Source organism: Notamacropus eugenii, chromosome 1, assembly GCF_028372415.1.
Source record: "Notamacropus eugenii isolate mMacEug1 chromosome 1, mMacEug1.pri_v2, whole genome shotgun sequence".
Classification (NCBI taxonomy): Eukaryota; Metazoa; Chordata; class Mammalia; order Diprotodontia; family Macropodidae; genus Notamacropus; species Notamacropus eugenii.
Window position 1 is genome coordinate 632,431,263 of NC_092872.1, and position 23,124 is coordinate 632,454,386.

Below are 23,124 nucleotides of genomic sequence, written 5' to 3' on the forward strand. Positions count from 1 at the left end.
CTCAGCAGAAGACATTTTGGAATCATACAAGAAAAGATATTCAATTATCCACCCTCTTCAAAGCAGAAATTCCATTACTAGGACTCTACTCAAGAAAGTAGTTGATCAGAAAGACCTATGTATGCAAGACTATTCATAGAAACAAAATTTGTGTAACAACAATCTAGAAACAAAGAATGTCCAATGAAGAATTCAGAGAAGCCTGGGAAGGTTTATATGAGAGATGTAGCAAAGAAAGCAAAGACAAAAGAGTAATGTGTACAATGACTCTAATGACAAATAATTAACATTTGTATAGTATTTTAAGATTTGCAAAGAACTTTTATATAGGTTATCTAATATAATCCTCACAACAACCATATGAAAGATCATCCCTATTTTACAAATGAGAAAGCTGAGACCCAGAGCCCCAGACCCAGAGACCTGTCTTCCATGTCACTACTTCCCCCACCACTACCAAGAAAAAGAAAAACCTACCATAAATAAGGGTCAGATAAAAAAGACAAGGGACAACATTGGACAAATTAAGTTAATGCACAGCAGATAGAGTGCTGGGCCTGGAGTCTGGAAGACCTGAGTTCAAATTCAGCTTCAGATATTCAATAACTGTGTAACCTTGAGCAAGTCACTTTTGTCTGCCTCAGTTTCTTCAATTATAAACTATGGATAATAATAGCACTTCTTAGAGTTGTTGGGAAGATACAATGGAATAATATTCAGAAAGTGCTTAGCACAGTACCTGGCACATAGTAGGAACTTAGTAAATGCTTGCTTCTCCCCATCCCCATTCTCTCAAAAATGGAAAGTAACATGAATCATCGGTAACAATTACACTATTGTATAATCTTACTAATCTATTTTTAGGCACCATTGCATGTGTGTTTGTGTTTAAAAATTTTTGTATTTGTTGTGACAGAAAATTGTTAATATAGGTATTATATAATGATAGAAAATTGTTAATAGCAAATTTAACATTAACTCACTATTTCTTAATGATTCTAGTATTGTCAGAATTCCAGAAATTGCCTTCCTACCTTTAAGTTACTGTTAGGTTGAGCTGAACCACACACTGGGTCCCACTCTGGGATTTTAACCTATAAACAAAGCCAGCTTGGGCTAGACCAGTTTCCAAAGTACATAGCTCCTAATGTTCTTGCCCCCTTCCATTAAGATTCATGGCATAAAGGGCAAAATAGCCAGAATGGAGTGGATTTCCTTGCTCAGATTGCTGTGGCTGGCTGTCATAGCTTAACCAGGCCTCGTTACCTGATGTTACTTCCTCCCCCTTTTCTCCTAAAAGTATAACAAACTTTTCCTTTGAGTCTGCTGGTGGGACATTCCCCCAGGGTGGCAGATTTGCTACCCTGTTATCTCAAATAAAGACAGTTTATTCCCCAACTTATGACTTGGATTTTTTTTTAGGACTTGACAGTTGAGAGTGAAACAGCTACTGTAAACATCGCCTTCAGGACAGTCAACACCAAAGGAGGATTCAAGAACTGCCAACCTCTCAAACTCATGAATTTGCCTCCAAGGCTAAAAATATCTAACTCAGAATTGCTGTGCAGTCAACTCAGAAAGGCCTCAAATCTGGCCTCAGATACTTCCTAAGACCACAGGCAAGTCTTACCTGCTGTTTGCCTCAATTTCCTTATTTCTAAAATGGGAGAACCTGCCTTTTAGGGCTGTTGCGAGGATCACATGAGACAATATTTGTAAAGCACTTAACCCAGTGTCTGGCACATGGCAGGTGCTGAATAAATGCTCATTCTCTCCCTTTCCTTTTCCCTATGCTCAAGGAGAGAAATAGAAAACTAGTGAAGGTTGTCAGAGCCTTAAGATCTCTACTCAGTCTCACCTAGATGCTGCTGCCATATATGAACTGGGGTGGAGGGCAGGGAAGGATCCCTTCTCTTCCTCATAGGAAATCTGAGAGAGAGTTCCATGCCACATATTTCAAAAGAGAGAAAAAGAATGAGAGGTGAAGTTGGCTTCCTTTTTTAATCTGCCAAGTGGAGATATGTGGAGTGTTCAAGCAGGACGAGCACTTCTGGTGTGAGGGTTTGCAAACCCCTTTTCAGGGCTGCTAATTCACCTTTAGTGTCCACCTGTCACCTAGCTCCAAGAAAGAGGTCATTCTTTGCTCATTTCTTACCTAGCCTTAATTGCTGAATGGACACTATCTCAGTCAAACTGAAACCTGTGAAAGAATTTAGCTTAAAAAGACCAAGGTCTCCCACTGCATCTAGGGCTATCTCCAATCATCTTGATCTACATCTCTCTACTGGACCCAGATGGCTCCAGAGGAGAAAGTGAGGCTGGTGACTTTGCACAGCCCTCCCTCACTTTAATTCACTTGCCTGTTATGGCATCATCTCCCTGATATCATGGCCCTCTTTGAGAATGAAGGACAAACAACAATTCTAAGAAGCTGTAACATACAGTCATATGCCAGTAAAACCATCCTGATGACAGGTTAAACCAGGTGGATGGTAAGTGACAGGCTTCAAACTCATTGATGAGTTAGGGAGATGTCTACCCTAAACATGTGAAGATTTCTCCCGAGAAATGGGCAGATGAGAACAATTTGTTCCAACAGTACTGAAACAGGTACTTTGGAGAGCTTAGAGCTTGGTCAGACACAGAAGATGCCAAAGTCATCCACTGAATCCTGAGCTATCAGCAGTCATGTTGACTTTTGTCTTACCACTGGACTTTGGTGACCCTGAAAGAGAAAGTAAGGCTGACAACTTTGTGCAATGCTGCGTCACTTAAATCCAATTCATGAACAAGTCATTACTCTGTGATGTCACTGGTCCTCTTCAAAAATGAAGGATGAATAATAGCAGCACTGAGTGGAGGGTCCCTCTTGGTTGGGTGATCAGTCTTCTTTGATACAAGTACCCTTTACCATGGAACCAATGGACCAGTTCATTATCCTTGCTGTACGTCACTAAAAGTGGCCAGGGGACCCTAGCCCAGATCCACAAATGGTTCTACAGGGTGTGTTCCAACCAGAGAAGATGTAGAGACTATTTCTCTCTATTATACTCATCTTTTTACACATTGAATCCTCCAGCATAATGTAGTAATCTCCTTAAGAGAAGCTACTTTTGTCATTTTCCCTTTGTATTTTCAACTCTTACCACAGTGCCCTGAACACAGCAAGTCTTCAACTCTTGCTTGTTGGGTTGACTTGAATTGTATTGGGAGGACTATGAGCCAGATGACTAACAAAGAACATCCTTACTCCTGAAATGGAGGGTATCTTCCCAGTCCTGATCTCTTAGCTTAAGGAAATGGAAAGGTGGTGGTAGTGGTTGGGAGGGGTGAGGTATTTGAACTCTACAAATGATCCAGAAGCCAAAGATTAGTACAAACACTAGCTGAACTAATAACCTATTTTCCCCATATTGGTTGCTTCCTGGAAAAGCTTCAAGAAACTTATGAAACATGATCTAGGTCAATCATACCAGTTCAAAGTATCCCAGGGACTGTTCTACCTTCAAAGTTCCATAGAAATACAGTGAGGTGTTATTTTCCCTCAGAGCCCACTAGATATTTGTTTCTTCTTGTTTTTTTTTTAATTAAGAATTTTAGGAAGCCTCAAGGTATCAGTCACTTGAAAGAGATCTGGCATTTTGTAGCCAAAGGTTAACTCTGTACATAGATGGTAAGAAGGGTAGAGTCAGTCTGTTTCAACTACTTTACCATAAGCAGAGTCTCTCTGATGCCATAATACAGCAGGCACATCCCCATTTCTTGTTCATAGTTTTAGAGTCTCTCTCTCTCTTTCTCTCTCTCTCTCTCTCTCTCTCTCTCTCTCTCTCTCTCTCCCTCTCTCCACCTCCCTCCCTCCAGATAATTTCCCAATTGTCCAGATGAGAATGTTTTATTAAAAAAAATAGTAACATTCAGTGGTATCTTCCTTGCTACTCTTTCATATTTTAATAATTTTGGTCCTGGATTCCCAAATTAGCTGTCCTGTAGAGGACTGTAGTCCTGCTATACTGGGGCTGTGAGACTCTGCCTACGTCATACTGCTACTGAGATACTCTTGGTGAGTGCCATGCGGGCTACTTATTGACAGTAAATCAGTGCTTGTGCCATGTCACTGTAGGCAGAGAGCCAGCGGACACTGTCCAGCTCCTGAAATCACACAGGCACGGTAGGCAGAGAGACTGAGTTATAGTGATAGTTAATTCACAGAGCCGCCATGCCTACCCTCTTCAGAATGCACTGTTTACAGTCAGAGTTATAAAAACCAGTAAGGAGATGATTTTTGTTCTAATCAGGTATGCTTCGAGATTTCTCAGCAAATACTCTGGATATGTGTGCTACAAGTTAGAAAGTCAGCATGGGACAGTGGGACAGAGAACTGAATTAGAAGGCAGAAGACCCCAGTTTGAATCCTGGCTCAGTCATTTCTAATCTGTGTGACTTTGAGCAAGTCACTTAATCTCTCCAGGTGTCCTCATCTGCAAATGGAGAGGGCAGCAGAGGACAGTCTAAGTTTCCTTCCAGCAATAAATTTAGAATTCTATGAACCTAAGTAGACTCCTATTGGAGGTTACTTGGGGATACACACTCAGTTTTTGTTGCTGTATAGCCCTGATCAGTGTGTCTCTGTGTGTGTGTGTGTATGTGTGTGTCTGTGTGTCTGTGTCTGTGTGTGTGTGTCTGCACGCACGTGCATGCATGTGTACATTGCTTATTATTCATATCCCAGGAAAATAGACTTTCTCTTGGGAGTTTGGTTATCTGTTATATGTTGTCTGTTGTCATTTGTCTCTGTAAGCAGCTAGTGGGAACTGGGAAGTAACTCCAGAGTCAGCCAGAATCCAAAAGGAAAGACTTTATGAGAGAAGGCTGGGACCACCCAACATGACTTGAGTTGGTACAAGGGCTTTGGAAAAGAGAGAGACATTCTTCATTCCTGCTTTGATGGAGCACATGCACATTCTTGACCCTCCTCAGAACCCACTCGATGGGCAGGAGAGGAAAAGACTATGGTACCATGTGTGAACTCTATACTCTTGACCAGATTAACCTCTTGGTATCTTTGTTTTTTTCATAAAAATGTTCATAAAACAGCCCCCCTCCATATCTTCACAAACTCATCCCACAAATTCTAATTCCAAGATACTATTAGCTGATATAGTCTAGAATTGTACCTCCATAGCACTTCAGGTTATGCAGAGATTTTATGAGTCAGAGGAGTAGAGAAAGAGTAGACTAGGCATGGACACAGTTTATTAAAATGCTTAGAGACTTGAAGTCATGTTTTTGACTGAGAGAGGAAAGTTTAAAAAAGGGTGAGCTGGGGGTAAGGAAGAAATAATGAGGTTTTTTTTGTGCACCTGAGTTTGAACTGCCCAAGGGTAATGCAGGTGGAGATGTCTAGAAAGCAGTTGAGTGGGCAAGATTGGAGCTCAGGACTCAGAGAAGGAATAGATATTTATATTTGAGAACGATTTGCATTAAGACTTTACTTCCACTATGGAGAGCTAATGAGACCCTTGAGATGGAATGCTGAAAGAAAGGGACCTAGAAAAGTTCCCTGTAATAACCCTTTACAAATAGAGGTGAGGCAGAGATGGACAACAATGGGCAGCTGGGTGACTCAGTGGAGAGTGCCAAGCCTAAAGTCAGGATCACACAAGACTTAGCAGCTACCACATTAAAAGAGCTGAGGGCTTGGAATATGATATTCTAGAAGGCAAAGGAGCTAGGACTACCACCTCATCAGCAAAACTAAATATAATACTACAGGAGAAAGGGAATGACTATTTAATGAAATAGAAGACTTTCAAGTATTCCTGATGAAAAAACCAGAGTTGAATAGAAAATTGACATTCACATACAAGATTCAAGGGGAAAATAAAAAGGTAAACAAGAGTAAGGGTTAAACTGTTTATATACCCACAGGGAGGTGATATATCTAACCTCTAACAATGCTATCATCATTAGGGCAGTTAAAAGGAGTTTACTTAGAGGTTATGGGTTTGAATCTACAATGATAGGATGATCTCAAAAAACAAAATGGAAGGGTGAGAAAGAAGAATGCACCAGGAGAAAGGTGAAGGAAGAGGAAGAACAAGGAAAATTATTTTACGTAATAAGAGGCAAGCAAAAAAGAGTTTATACTATGGAGGAGAAAATGGGGAGTAGGGTGTGGTCAATACTTGAACTTCACTCACATTTGAACTGGTTCAAGAATGGAAGAATATATAGACATACACAGTTGGGTACAGAAATTCATTTTACCCAATATGGGGAGTAGGGAATAAGAGAGAGGGTAAATTAAAGTCAGAATCAAAACAGACTCTTGGTAGACACATATAGGTAGTTTCCTCCTTTCCCCTTAAATTTGCAGCTTACATCCCTTTTATTTTTATCAATAATACAGATGTCTATTTTACTTAAAAAGTTACAAATAGGTGGATTGTAAGGTTGTTTTTTGTTTGTTTTTGTTCTTTACAAAATGATGAGAATGAAGTCTACTGGAAAAACTTTATTTTACAAATCTTTATAGGTCATTGTTCAAATTTTGTACTTGGTATTCCAGATTTCACTGTTCTCTGATAAAGCTACAGTACATTACATCCCTTTTAATTAAGGTTTTCAAGACTTCAGGAAAATCCATTCTTAATTAGGCACATTCCATTATTACATTTTAATCTGAGGTTTAGAAATCTAAATCCCATTTTCAGACCTCTTAACCATTCCAAATCTGCCTGACTCTTCTTAATCCTTTGTGTTTCATGGGCAGCAAAGATGAAACCACCTCCTACGCCCTGAAGGTTTCAGTTTCTTACCCAAAACTTCACAATCTATAGCAATGCTTTCTAGGTTGCTTCTGGCAATATCATCTGTGCCCACATGAATCGCCAGAGTGACTATCCAGTTTGAGAAGTCTTGGGAAGCTATATGTCACATCCTGGGTATATGCCCATGGAAGATAGCAAACCTCTTAATTGGTATTATTAGGCCGATAAACAACAAAGGGGCCCCAAATAGGATTGGGATCACATAGGCCTAAGTTTAGTCCTGGAAATCCTAAGCCCCAAAGAGGCTCATCCATCTTTGGCTCTGTCCCAACCCTGGAGTAACTCCAAGTAAATCTCTAAAATGAGTGCTTAGAGGTCTGTGAACTTATTTAAAAAAAAAAAAAACCAACAGCTTTTCCAAATGTATTTCATTATGATTTTCATTGAAATCCTATGTATTTTACTTTATGCATTAAAAATATTACTTTGAGAATGGGTGCACAGGCTTCACCTGACTGCCAGAAGGGTCCATGATGCAGAAAAAAGGTTAAGAATCCCTGTTTAATACGAAGCTTATAACTTCTTTCCAATCTCTGTGCGCAGCTCTAAACACTGGGACACAGATAAATGAGGACTGGATGGGATTCCCATGGGGAAAAGATTTCTGCTGCAGATAGCATTTATTAGTCTGATATGAGATGAAAAAAAAGAAAAGTACTCTAGCATGAGGTTTCCTGTTGTAGTCAGGGCTGGAACTGAGGGCTGATTATTTTAGTTTTTGTTATATACAATTAATACTTCTGATTTTACTATGCATATATTAATGTAATTAAACTGCATATTTAAATTATGACCTTGAATGAAGGTGAATGAGTAAGGCACACTGGGAAAAGAAAGGAAGGGAATGCTTATGAAGTTGAGGAGCAACCCAGAAACTCATACATACATACTACTAAGTAAGAGTTTAAGACATAATAGTGACAGAGTGCTATGTGATTAACCACCATATGCCCCTAAGATCTCAACAGTTTAGTGGACCCATATTATTACACGTAGTACATACAAAACAAAACTGAGACCCAGAAACAGAATGTGACTCATCCAAGATCCACGTTTCTCACTCAAAACTATTTGATAAGCTCTTCAAAATCCCTGCCTGGTTCTATTGTAAAGTTTTAATTAAATATGGTGTACAAAGTAAATGTTTATTTTAAAGGTAATGAGATTTTTCATTGCCAAATGGGACTAAGATTCCTGAGGAGTTGTTTGCAGAGGAAACATTTGAGAAATACATATAGGATGAATTAATCAATTGAATACGAGTCCTCTTTCAGAGCAAGCAGTATCCTCGGTAGAATACTAATGTAGGAAGACAGTACATATCTATTTACTGACAAGTCTTAAAACTTCATATATTTGCTTTTGCTGCTTTGGAACTCAGCAACTATTTTGAGTAAATTTTGAACTTAAATTAAAGATTTCCACTGTCTAACAGAAACTGGATCAATAGAATTAGCAAAAGGAGAAACCTGAAGTCCAAAGGAGATGAGAAAGAAGTTCAGTCAATTATCTGCCTTTTTTCTTCTGTTTTTCCCTGTATGTATGTTTTGGAAACAATCCCTGTGCTGTTAGGGATCTGGGGGTGGTTGGAGAACAACCTCGGTTATTAATACCAGGAATCTATAACAAATTAAAGTCTCTAGCATAGCAATACTTAAAATCCCAATGAACGGATTTGCTCATTTCAAACCAAGGGCCATCGGTCTTTAATCTCATTATAGGACATCTCCAGTGACATTTCAATGCCAGTATTAAGCATTTTGCTTCAAGGTGGTTGGGAAGCTGATTTCTCCATGTGGGGAAAGGAGTCTTTGGGGGAAAACAGACTATAGCTACTTAATATTCCATCAGAAAGAGTGAAGCTAGTTCCAGTAACTGAGTCTGTGACTTCTGTGAAAGATCAAAGAAAGTTGGCAATCTCATTAGATGAAAATGTTGATTTGGCAGAGAGGAGGGTAGGGAGGTAGGAGAGGAAGGAGAGGGAGGAGAAAGAAATGGAATGAAGTAAAAGGTAAGGGGAGTTTGGCAGATTGTCAGGGTTATTGGCTTATGTGTTTCTACCCTTAAGAGAAGAAGATGAAAGGTCTGACTATAATGCTTTCTGGGGGCTGAAACCCTCCCCCTGAACAAATTCCCTTCCCTATCCACACCCTAGAAAGTAGTTCTCGGATACTAGGCATCCATGTGATTTAAAAGAAGCATCCCAATGTCAAAAAAAAAAAATGCTACTGCAGAGAATATCCTGAGCACAGAGAAGAAAGTGAAATAAGCAAAACCTACATATAGTCCTCAAATGTAATGGAATCCACAAATCTTTACTATAAAAGATTTAAAGATGGAAGGTGTAAAGGACAGGAGCTACAGCTAGAAGAATCGGATAGAGATTATTTAGTCTACCCTCTCATTGTCCAGAGTAGGTGCCTGACAACCAGGGCATGCATCTCACAGGACATAAAGAAGACAGTTGCTACCTGATCCCAGGACTTCTGGGTCCAGATTCAGTGCTTTCCCCCACAATACTACATTGTCAGGTTTTATAGTAACATAAACATGGCCTCTTCCTGATTTTCCAGTCTTCTTATTCCTTAGACCCAGCCTGTCTCCTACTGTGTGACCCAACAACACTGGCCTCCTTACAATTGCTGGAACACTCCATCTCCCTGAATTTTTACTCACTGTTCCTCGTGTCTGGAACTTTCCCCTTTCTCATCTCTACATCTCCTGCCTTCCTTGACTTTTCTCAAGTCTCAAATAAGATCCCAGCCTTTCCCAAGGTCCTCTCAATGCTAATTAAGGTGACTCAAGTGAACAAGCATTTATTGAGCACCTACCATATGCCTAGAGGCAGCTAGGTGGTGCAGTGGATAGAGCAGGAGTGAGGAGGACCTGAGTTCAAATCTCACCTCAGACACTTGACACTCACTAGCTGTGTGACCTTGGGCAAGTCACTTAACCCCAATTGCCTCATCCTGGGTCATCTCCAGTCATCCTGATAAATATCTAGTCACTGGATTCAGATGGCTCTGGAGGAGAAGTGAGGCTGGTGACCTGCACAGCCTTCCCTCACTCAAAACAAAGTCAAGTGCAAGTCATGTCATCATTTCTCTGATGGCATGGTCTTCTTTGGCAACGAAGGATGAACACACACACACCATATGCCTAGCAATGTTCCAAGCTTTGGGGATACATTTGTCTATCCAGTCATTTTTCAGTCTGTCACACTCCTCATGACCCCATTTTGTGTTTTCTTAGCAGAGATACTGAAGAGCCTTGCCATTTCCTTCTCCAGCTCATTTTACAGATGAAGAAATGGAGGCAAACGGGAGACTTGCCCAGGGTCACACAACTAGTAAGTGTCTGTGACCAGATTGAAACTCAGGAAGATGGGTTTTCCTGACTCTGCACCCAACATTCTATCCACTGTGCCACCTAGCTGTCCTGTTGAAGATACAAAGGAAGGCCAAAAGAGAAACTGAAGGAGCTCATAATCTAATGAGAGACATAACATACAGACTCATGTACAAACCAAATATAATCCAGAATAAATTGGAGATATTCACAGAGAAAAGGCACTAGTGTTAAGGGTTACCGGAAAAGGGTCTTTCCTCTTGCCTCCAATTTATCCTGTGTATAACTTGTTTGCACATTGTTGTTTGTATCTCCTCTCCCCTGTTAAGTTGTGAACTCCTTGAGAGCAAGGACTTTTTTTTTTTTTTTTTTTTTTTTGCCATTCTTTGTATCACCAGGGATTAGTATTCTGCCTAGAACAAAATAGGTGGTTAATTAATGCCTGTTGATTTGACTTGCCTTGACCTGACCCTCACCCTAATTGGGAAGGCACAATGAATACATGATAAATTAACACAATATATAACCACGTGTCAGCATAGAACAAAATTTCTAATCTTGAACAAGATAGAGAAAGGATGGTATTAAGTTACTAGGTTATGGCTGAACGTATACCTGGATATATCAATGGACTGATGAGCACTATAGTAGGGACTTATTAACTTGGAGAGAGGTCGCTAGTGGATTGCCTCAGGACTCCCCACTGTCCCCACTCTAGTTGATATCTCTTTTTTCTTCTTCAAATACTTTATTTTTCCCCCAGTTACATGTAACATTTAACATTCTTTTTTTTAAAATGTTGGGTTCCAAATTTTCTCTCTTCCTCCCTTCCCCCTCCTTGAGACAGTAAGTAATTGATACACGTTATATATGTTCAAATGCACAAATGTAATTGATACTTCTAACAACAATTTGGACAAAGACCTAAGGGACTTGCTTATCAAATTTACAAATGTGTGTGTGTGTGCGTGTGTGTGTGTTCGTCCTTCATTGCTGAAGACCATGCCATCAGAGAAATGATGACATGACTTGCACTTGACTTTGTTTTGGTGAGGGAGGGCTATGCAGGTCACCAACTTCCCCTCCAGAGCCATCTGAATCCAGTGACAAGATATTCATCAGGATGACTGGAGATGACCCAGGATGAGGCAATTGGGGTTAAGTGACTTGCCCAAGGTCACACAGCTAGTGAGTGTCAAGTGTTTTTACAAATGATATAAATCTAGAAGGGATAGATAACAATACAATGGATGACAGATTCAGGATTGAAAATTATCTCAAGGCAGAACGATGACCAGAATCCTATAAGATGAAATTTGACCAAGACAAATTAAAGTCGTCATAGATCTTCCCATGAGGGGAAAGGGAAAGGGCCAATGACAGGATCCTCTTCTAAGGAAGCCTTTGAAAGTCCTGAATCACTTACATCCAGATAAACAGTCTCTGACTTTCCTGTCTTACAGATGAACAAGCTACCAACATGCCATCTTCCACTCTATTTCCTTTCTCTCCCTTTACCTCCCTCAGTGTGGCAAAACTTGCTACTACCTACAAAACTCCATGAAGGAGCTTAACTATTGACTTGGAATTTGACTCTGTCTCCAGAAAGGATAGAAGCGAAAGAGATTAGAGATAGGAAAGCCAGTTAGAAGGCAATGTAACAATCCAGGTGTAAGGGTATGCCCTTTCTAAACTTTGGCAAATTTATAGGGTATTAGGGTCCAAGACAGAGGAAAAGTAAAAACAGACTTTCTTGGGCTGCATTCATACTTAGCAGTGGGTGAGATCTTTTCACAGTCTCTCTCATAGACCACATTTGCACTTGGAGCACCCCCTCGGGGCTCATTTTCCCAACTTACATTGGACTAGCTGGATAGATTCCCTGAGGGTGGAATACTTCTCCTCCTCAGGATTCTAGGATCACTAAGGTGCTAGGGTAGTAGTCTTATTGCCCCCAATATTAGTTAACGAGTTGACATCAATTAGTTTTTCCAAAAGGGATATTTACATTAAAAGTATAGGTATAAGTATGATATGGTATGGTGTGGTGGCATGGTGTGGTGTGGTATGGTACATGGTATGGTATAGTATAGTATAGTATAGTATAGTATGGTATGGTTAATTGCTACAAAAACATCCCTCTAACGTGGGTTTTACCTAACAACTTCGCCTCTCCAATTGCTTCTTGCACATACAAGTCTTTAAAGAGAGCCAACTCACTCTCAAATGTGACTAAGTAAGAAACATGACTCAGTTACTGGAAATCCTTGTCTTCCTTCCTGGTCTTCATGAAATTTCCCTTAATTGTATATGTCTCCAAAGATTGTCCCTTTGTAGAGTCTTGAAGCTTTCCTTCCTCAATGGTGTGTTTCTGAGCTCTAAATCATTAGGGAAGTGGTAATTGCCTGAAGAGATGAAGATTTGGAACATAAACTGGATGAGGACTTTCACTGAGAGGACTTGCCCAGAAGCAAGAGGAGTTGTATAAAGTAAGGCTAGAGATCTGTTCTCTTACCTCCTGCAGGGGAAATGGCAAGCCTGTTATTCAAGATCTTGAGGGAACAGAAAACTAAAGCTTTCTGCCAATCCTAAACTAAGGGTTTCCTGTCTTTTTCTAAATTGTTTTTGTTATTGTTTGGTCATTTTTCAGTCATGTCTGACACTTTGTGACTCCTCTGTAAAATGAGGGGGTTCATTTTTTCTAAGGTCACTTTCGGTTCTAGATGATGTCAATCTTATGAAACTGCATTTTTAAACAACTAGAAAATTGTTATTGGTGAATTTCTATTTTAAAAAATTCTTCAGCTGATCCCTATTAGTAAAATATAAGGCAGCTGGGTAGCACAGTGCACACAGAGTGCTGGACTTGGAGTCAGAAAGACCTGAGTTTGGATCCTGCTTCTGGCACTATGCCACCTTGGACAAGTGACTTCACCTCCTCTCAGCTTCAGTTTCCCCATCTATGAAATGGGGATAATTGCATCTGCCTCACAGGATTGTTGCAAGGATAAAATGAGTCAACATATTTAAAGTGCTTTGCAAACCTTAAAGTTCTATGTCAATGTTGCTGATATTTAGTTATGTCAGAATCTTCATTGACCCCATTTGGGTTTTTCTTGGCAAAGATATTTGAATAGTTTGTCATTTCCTTCTCCAGCTTATTTTTACAGATGAGAAAACTGAAGCAGACAAGGTGAATTGACTCGCCCAGAATCACACAGTTACTAAGCAGTCCCTGCTCTCAAAGAGCTTGCAATTTAATGAGGAAGATAATATGCAGTCAAATATATACAAAGTAATCTATATACAGAATAAGTAGAAAATAATTAATAGAGGGAAGGCATTAGAATTATGAGGGGGTAGGGAAGGATTCCAATAAGGAAGTGATTTTAGTTGGGACTCAAAGGAAGCCAGGATAGTCAGTAGTTTGGAAGGAGGAGGGAAAGTATTCCAGGAATGGGGGACAGCCAGAGAAAATTCAGGGAGCTGAGCGATGACGTGCTCTGTTTCTGGAACAAGAAGGTCAGTGTCACTGGATCTAAAATTACTCAGATTGTTGTTGTTGGTAACAAGGCAAAAGAAGACTGGAAAGATAGGAGAGGGCTAGGTTATGAAAGACTTTGAATGCCAAATAAAGCATTTTGTATTTGCTCCTGGAGGCAATAGGAAACCCCTGGAGTTTACTGAGTAAGGGAATGACATGATCAGACCTAAAATGCATTTTAGGAAAAACATTTTAGAGGGAGTTGAGGCAGGCAGAGCCTCAAAGTTTCTCAATAAGGGCTCACCTCTGTATGAGCTCACTAAATGGATCAAGGTACCCTCCAAATCAACCTCCCTTGTCTGTGTCATGTTATTTTCGTGGAAACTTATTTTCCCCAGGTAATGGAACTTGCAATGTCATTAATTTGCAGGGTTTGGGGGAGGGGTTGAAGATTAGAAACTACTCAGGTATGTTTACAAGGCCCAGGAATGAAGTGATGAGAGCCTGCCCTAAAGTGATGGAGAGAGAAATGAACATGCCTGAGAGATCTTATAAAGGTAAAAGCAACAGGCCGTAGCAACAGATTGGCTACAGGGGGTGAGAAATAGTGAGCTGAGAATGACTCTTGGGTTGTGAGCCTGAGGGACAAGGAGGATGGTGTTGTCCTCTATAGTACGGGGAGGAAAGGAGAGGGGAAGAGTTTAGGGGGAAGGACAATGAGCTCTGTTTTGGATATATTGAGTTTAAAATGTCTCCTGGACATCTGGTTTGAGATGTTTGAAAATCAACAAGAGAGATTTAAGTTTGGAGGTCAATAGAGAAATTGGGAACCGATAAATCGAGCTGAGAATCATCAGCATAGAGATGGTAATGTAATCCATGGTAGCTAATGAGATTACCAAGTACTATAGAAGAAAAGAAGAGGACTGAAAATGAAGCCTTGAAGGATACCTACAGTTAGAGGGAGATTCCAGCAAAGGAGACTAAGAAAGAGGGGGTCAGAAGAGAACCAGGAGAGGGCAGTATCCTGAAAGCCTAGAGAGTAGACAGTATCAAGAAAGAGAGTGTTCAAAAGTGTCAAAGGCTGAAGGGAGGTGAAAGAATGAGGTAAAGAAAAGACTGTCGAATTTGGAAACTAAGAGATCATTAATAACTTTGGAGAAAGTAGTTTTGGTAGAATGATGAGGTTAGAACCTGAATTGTAAGGGGTTAACAAAAGTGAGAGTTGAGAAAGCAGAGGTACCTATTGTAGATGCCCTACAAAGGACACAAGAAAGATAGATGGTCCTATAATTAGCAGGATGGAAAGATCAAGTGAGAGTTTTGTCAGGATGGGGGAGACATAGGAATGAGCCAGTAGACAGGGAGAGATCAAAAAAAAATGACAGAGTAGGGATGATAGAGCAATCTGTTGGAGGCGACTGCCCACATGTCCCTTGGGTGAGTAGGCTCTACATTAAAGTCGTGGCTATAAAGAATTCTCCATACCAAGTTCTCCTCTAGAAGTGACATGATGGAGAGACAAGCTGTCTGAAGAGCTGTTCCTTGGTTGCAGAACACAATGATTTAGCAGCTGCTTTGATTCACTTCTGGACTGGGCCAGCAGATGCTGTCTCTTCGCTTACATCAGTGACTACACAGCAACTACTGAAAAGGCTTTGGCATGGATTCTAGTAACAGGAGCTCAAGTAGCTTTCCTGACTTTTGTGAAGCTTATAATGTTGTCTTCAGATACAAATAAACACAACAGGGACAGAAAAACAAAAATACCGTGGATTCTTGGCTATGTGGTGGACCCAGTAGAGAGAGTAAGCAACTGATATCACTATGTCTTTATCTTCCAACTTCCAAGAAGATTGACTGGATCAAGGCTCCCATGAAAACAGGCCCATGCCGTGTCCAGCAAATAGCTTTCATGTGATGCTTGGCAATGATCCACAGCTGGCTTGTAGATTGGTTCGGCATCAAGTTGAGTGCCTTGTAAACATATCTGAGTAGTTTTTAATCTTCAACCTTTCCCCCCACCCTGCAAATTAATGACATGACAAGTTTCATTAACTGGGAAAAATAAGTTTCCATGAAATAAAACAGATAGGAACTCACTGACACAGACAAGGGAGGTTGATTTGGAGAGGACCCTGATTAATTTAATCAGCTCATACAGAAGTGAGCGCTTTTTGAGAAGCTTTGATTATCCATGTACACCTTCTTCTCTATAACGTCTGGTCATGTTCGTTATCGCCTTACTAAAAGGACAATAACAGATTACTTTTTATCACAAAGGCCCCCATCTCATCCTTTTCTACCTTTTTTTTTAACCTTTTCTTCTGGAGTGTAGCAGGGAGTGAGGCAATGTCTTCCTCTTCTTCTTCCCCTCCCCAAGAATGGTGCAGGGCCCTGCAGAAGAAAAATGGATTTCATCAGGAGGTCAGGTGTTGTGAGGATAGCAACTCGAGTTCCTTTCAGAGGGGACTTTATGAACCACTAAACTTGTTACCTTGAGGGTTTATAATTTCTCATATTTGTAGAAACCTAGATATAATCTATGGACATGTTATTTTCAGAGATTTCCCAGAGAAAGCTCTGGGTAGGGGCATAATGAGAAAATAAGCTACTGACCTTTAGAGTCAGCCCCTTGAGATCAGACCTAGGCAATGTAAATCCATAATCTGGGGCCCTGGACCACAGATTACAACTTGAGGGTTTATCTGGTATCTATTGATTATTTTTGGAACTAGACCATTTGCTTTGGCATGAGATCAGTCAGCAGAGGCTTTCTTTGACATTTAATATTTTTGAGCTGATCTGGACTACTTACCCTAGCATGCCAGGAATCAGGACAGCTCCCAGGATCATTTGACTTTCTACCGGACAGCGAGGGGATTGACTTTTCATTGGCCTCAAATGTTGGGTTCTATTCAGGAGAGACCCATACATCCTGGAGAGTCATCTGTAGTTTGATTATTTTTGATACTATGCTACTTACTCTAGCAAGGGGTTTATCCTAGCAAGGCAGTTTATCCTGGATTTGTTGGGTTTTTGGATCTAGGTCATGTGCTTTAGCATGGGATGAGTTAGTACAACATGTCCAAGTTTGATTTTTATTTGGAGTTAGGCAACTAACTGTACAGGAGGGTGAATTAGGACAGCTTCTCCAGGATTGTAGAATTTTTTTAAAAAGCAGAACTAGACTGTCTGCCCTTTGTGGAGTGAATTAGGATAACTCAGGAGATGCCCCCTTGAAAATTATACTACACAAGTACACCTCAAGGGCTTGCCAAAGTACTTTCTCTTTTGCAATGGGAATACTTATTTTTCTTTTTTTTTTAAAAAAAATCTAACATTTCTCCACTATTTTTCATTGTTTTACTAATTATTTTTTCTTTCCTAAATGTTTTTGGGGTTTAAGGTAAGTTTTTAAAATCCCTAGGCAAGCATGAATCTATAGATATATTGAAAAACTTTAGGTTTTTTTTTTTTTATTTTTTGAATTTGTACATTTGGAAGTGAATATGTTTTGGTTATGAAAGGTCTGGATCCTCATAAAATATTGTTAGTTTTGGATATATCTAAGAACTGTCCCTCATGGACATTGCTGGAACTCTAAATACAAAGCATTGGGGAAAGCAATCAAGAAGAGGCTGGAATTTTTTCAAGTCCCCAAATAACTACCCTAAGCTGGAGGTAGCAAGTCATGCTTCTAAGGCACCCTGGTTTGATTTGCTGAGAAATAAATAATTATGTGGGGTGGGGGGGTGGGGAGCACAAGGGAGTCCCCTGACCATTTTGCTGAGCTCACCCAGAAGTAAGACTTTGTGTGGAAGCTTTGGTTGCCTTTTCCCCGAATAAGCGAGGGACATGAGAATTGGCATCTTGATAAGACTGTTAAGTGCTGGTTAGGTCTCCATTACTGGGTCTACCTCTATGATAATGAAAACTTTTTAAAGCTTAATTTTTTTTTATTCTGAACTTTGGAAGTATCAAAAATGGGCATTTCCAAAGACAAGACAGAATATAGCAAGAGGATTGCATATGAAATCATGAATGTCTATTCTAAAATGCTTGTTTAAAAAAAATAACAACTAGTATTTATAAATATTTCCTTTAATCCTTACAACTCTGGGAAGTTGGTGCTATAACTATTCTCTTTTTATTGATGAGGAAACTGAAGCAGAAAGTGACTTATTCAGGATCACATAGCTAGTAAGTGTCTGAGGCCAGATTTGGACTTGTTCTTCTGACTCTTGAGTCTAGAAAGATGGAAAGGATCCAGGTTAGGAAAGGCTTTAAAAGTCAAAGAGAAGATTTTATATTTGACCCTGGAGGAGCTGAGATTTAATAAAGTGGTGATATGGTCTGGCCTCTGCTTTAGGAAGATCAGCTTGACAGCTGAGAGGAGAGTAAATTGGAGTAAGGAGAGGCTTGAGGGACTATTGCAATAGTCCCTGTGTGAGGTGACAAGTACCTGTACCAGAGTGGTTTCAGTATCAAAGAGAAAATGGTATGTGAGAAATATTACAAAGTTAGAAATGAGAAGAATTGACAACAAATTGGATATGGAAGATAGAGTCAAGGGTGATACTTAGGTTGTAAGCTTGTATGATTGAGAAGATAATGGTACCCATGATAATAATAATAGGGAAGTTAGGAAGAGAGGAGGGTTTGGGAGGGAAAGGTAATGAGTTCAATTTCAGCCATACTGAATTTCAGATGTCTACAGGATATCCCAAATCAAGATGTTTACTAGGCATTTGTAAGTGCCATTCTGAAAGTTGGCAAAAAAGTTAGAGATGGACAAAATGATCTGAGAATCATCTACATGGAAATGAGAATTGAAGCCATAGGAGCTGATGAGATCACCAAGCAAAATATTATAGAAGGAGAAGAAAAGACTGCATAGGATGGAACCATAAGGACACCCATGGTTAACAGGTATGACATGGATGAAGATCCATCAAAGAATACTAAAAAGGAGCAGTTAGACAGGTAGGAGAAGAATAAGGAGAGAGAATGCATAGAGACTCTCAAAGAGAAGATGGTGATCAACGTGTCAAAGACTGTAGATACTTCAAGAAGGATGAAGATCGAGAAAGATGACAATCAAGAGATAATTGATGACTCTGGAAAGAGTAGTTTTGGTTCAATAATGAGATTGGCAGCCAGATTGCAAAAAGTTAAGAAAAGAATGAGAGGAAAGGCAGTAGAGATACCTATTTTAGACATTGTTTCCTACAAAAGGAAGGAGAAACATAGGATGATAGTCAATAAAGATGGATGGAGTGAGGGTTTTTTGAGGATGTGAGAGACATGAGCATGTTTGTATACAATAGGGAAGCAGCCAATAGAACAAGGAGTGAATGAATATTAGTGAGAAAGTAGGGATGATAAAAGGGACAATCTACCGGAGAAGATGGGAAAGAATGGGATCACTTGAGTATGTAGAGGGGTTTGCTTTTGGTGAGGAAAAGGGCTGCCTGTTTGTGTAAAACAGGGGTGAAATAGGAGACAGGATGGAATAAATCTGAGTGATATGAGGGAAACAGGTAGAACAGAAAGCTTTCTGGGAATGGCCTCAGTTTTTTCAGTGATATATGAGGCAAAGTTCTTAGCTGAAAGAGTTGAAAAAAGGGTTATGGAAGGATGAAAAAGTTTGTAAAAGTCATTGTGGTGAGATAGTGAATTGGTTAGGGAAATATAAGGCAATTGCCTTGCCATAATGAGGGCCCAGTTGAGATGATATAACACAAACTTGTAGTGGATTCAGTCAGAATGATTCTTATTAATTAATTCTTAAGATTTTCTCCAACAACACATGAGTAAGAGTGAAAGCAGCAGATGGTAGGAGTAATCCAAGGCTGGAGTTTGGCAAATCAAGATCTTTGATAGGATAAAGGGGCAAGGGACTTAAAAGAAGAAGACAATGTAAAATTAAATTGGTTCACCAAAGTGTCAATATGAAGAAGGCAAGAGACTGTAGACAGTGCTTGGGTGAAGACTTGAGAAAGAAATGATGGACAGAGTGACTGGAGATCATGGTGAGTACAAATACACTTTTTCTATTTGAATTTCTGCTTGTGGAAGTAACATGACTCTGTAGTTCTCAAATAGATTTTTGGATATCTCTAGATCTATAATAGTAGTGGTCAGTATCTTCTATTGCTTACTGTCTTCAGTTTTAGTTACTGAAATGGGTCTGTACCAGGTAAGGCTTTTCATATGCTGTGCTTTTGAATAGGATGGTCAGCCACATCTGGTCTAAACTTGAGTCACTGGGTTTCCTGCAATTATTTCTTCTCCTTCAGTGTGTCTACGTTACAAGTGCTAGTTGATTTAAGTGTTTCCCACTCATGCCCCCAGATCTTTGAGGTTCCAGTTTCCTCGTTAGTAAAATGAGGAGGTCAGACTACGTGATCACTGTGGTCCTTTCTAGATCTAAATCTATGGTATGTGATCCTAACTCTTCTTTAATCTGCCTCTTGCCCCTACAGTAGGTTAAAAAATATCATGCAATCATAATTTTTTCACTTTGGGCCATTAAGTTGTGTTTTTTTTCTTATTTCGTCTCCCTCTCTTTGAGAATGAGAAAACTGAGATGCAGAGAAAGAAAACATCACTCCTTCTCTTCTTCTGTTCTGTCTTCTTCTGTCTGCTTCATTTAGATTTCTCTAAACCTCTCAGAATCTCACCCCCACCACCAACTTTCTCATGATACCAGCAGAATCTTACCTTATACTGTAGCTATTTGTTTTCATGTGTTATCTCACTGACACAACACCCCTCATCATAAGCTGCTTTGGGTAAGGACCATGTCTTTTTCACCTTTTCATCCCCCAGTTTGACTCATGGTAGACATTCAGTCAATGTTTACTGAATTTAATAGAGTAGAAATTTTCCTCCTGAGTAAATTTGCTTAGGACCAACCCTACCTTTCCTGACCAGTACTCATTTTTCCCATATTGCATCATCAAAAGAGGCTGGGAAGTCTCTGGCCAGAGAAGATTAAATCAGACTGCTAAAAATATGCAAATTAATTGGTACATACCATTACCTCATAGAAAGTAGGTAAGTCCTGTCTGAACTATAGTGATTCCTTCTAGAGGTCATCCCCAAAGCAGGGTAGGGTCACTGGGCTACTGGACTCAGAAGTCTTAGTCAGGGCCTAGGTCTTATCTCTGGGCTTCCATATTTCATTCTAGGAATCGCAGTCAAGTGCCTTCCCCTCCAAATCACTGTATCTATTTTACATGTAACCCACGCGCAAAACTGGAGCTTTTTCATAATATTCTTCCCATTGGTGAAAAGCATGATGACTTGCTGTCATGTGTCTGTGTTAGTGTTGGAGTTGGTGTAAGAGCTTTGGAGAACAGAGACATTCTTATTTCCTCCCTTTTTGTGCTCCTTTCTCTCCTAACTCTCTGGATTTCTTTTTCTACCCAGCAATCTAATCCAGCAGCCATCTCACCCTGCAAATATTCCATCTCTGTGTCCCCTTCCTCTGCTTGTTGAGTTCCTCCCAGAATTTTCATTTTAAAGAAAGTAACCACATCCACTTTCTTCTTCTTTCTCTACCATGTCCCCATGGGGGTACCTTCCCCCTAGGCTGACTTTTCAGTTTCATTTTGTGTTATCTTCCCCCATTAGAAAGTCAGTTCCTTGAAGTTAAGGGAGTTACACGAAGAAATAGACAGCAAAACTATGCTAGTGGTGGACTTCAACTTTCCCCTCTCAGAACTGGTTAGTCTAACCACAAAACAAACAAGAAAGAAGTTAAAGAGACAAACAGAATTTTAGAAAACTTAGATATGGTTTACCTCTGGAGAAAACTGAATGGGGATAGAAAGGAATATACCTTTTTCTCAGCAGTACATGGCACCTACACAAAAATTGACCATGTACTGTGGCATAAAAATTTCATAATCTAGTGCAGAAAGGCAGAAATATTAAATGCATCTTTTTCAGATTCATGATACAATAAAAATTACATGTAATAAATGGCCATGTAAAGATAAACAAAAAATTAACTGGAAACTAAGAAATCTAATCCTAAAGAATAAGTGAGTCAAACAACAAATCAGAGAAACAATCAATAGTTTCATCCAAGATAATGACAATAATGAGAAAACATACCAAAATGTATGGGATGCAGCAAAAGTCATTTTTAGAGGAAGTTTTATATCTCTAAATGCTTATGGAGAAAGAAGAGATCAATGAATTAGGTATGCAACTGAAAAAGCTAGAAAAAAGAACAAATTAACAATCCCTAATTAAATACCAAACTAGAAATTCTGAAAACCAAAGGAAAGATTAATAAAATTGAAATTTAGAAAACTATTGAACTAATAAATAAAACTAAGAGCTGGTTTTATGGGGGAAAAAAGAACAATTAAATAAATAAATCTTTGGTTAATTTTATTTTAAAAAAAAGAAAGAAGAAAGCCAAATTACTAGAATCAAAAATGGAAAGGATAAATTCGCCACCAATGAAGAGGAAATAAAAACTGTAATTAGGAGCGATTTTGCTCAGCTGTATGCCAATCAATTAGATAATCTTAGTGAAATGGATGAATATTTGCAACAATATAAATCACCCAGATTAACAGAAGAGGAAATAAAATATTTAAATCATCCCATTTAGAAAAAGAAATTGAACAAGCCATCAAAGAACTTGCTAAGAAAAAATCTCCAGGACCAGACGGATTTACAAATGAATTCTGTCAAACATTTAAAGAACTAATTCCAATACTATATAAAATATTGGGAAAAACAGATGAAGAAGGAGTCCTACCAAATTCTTCTTATGCTACAAATATGATTCTGATACCTAACCTAGGAAGAATCAAAACAGAGAAACTTGTAGACCAATTTCCCTAAAGAATATAGATGCGAAAATTTTAAATAAATACTATCTAAGAGATTACAGCAACTTTTTTTGAGGATAATGCACGATGACCAGACAGGATTTATAGCAGGAATGCAGGGCTGGTTCAGCATAATTGACCATATCAACAACAAAACTAACAGAAGTCATAGATTATCTCAATAGATTCAGAAAAAGCATTTGACAAAATACAACATCCATTCCTATTTAAAACACTAGAGAGCATAGGAATAGATGTAGTAACCATTGGCAAGCGTTAAATGTAATAGGGATAAGCTAGAAGCATTTCCAATAAGATTGGGGGTGAAACAAGGATGTCCATTATCACCACTATTATTCAATATTGTACTAGAAATGTTAGATTTAGCAATAAAAGTAGAGAAAGAAATAGAAGGAATTAGAACAGGCAAAGAAGAAACAAAGCTTTTGCTCTTTGCAGGTGACATGATGATATACTTAGAGAATCCTAGAGAATCAAGTGAAAAATTACTTGAAATAATAAATTTAGCAAAGCTGCAGCATACAAAATAAACCCATATAAATTATTGGTATTTCTATATTTTATTTAAAAAGCCCAAAAGCAA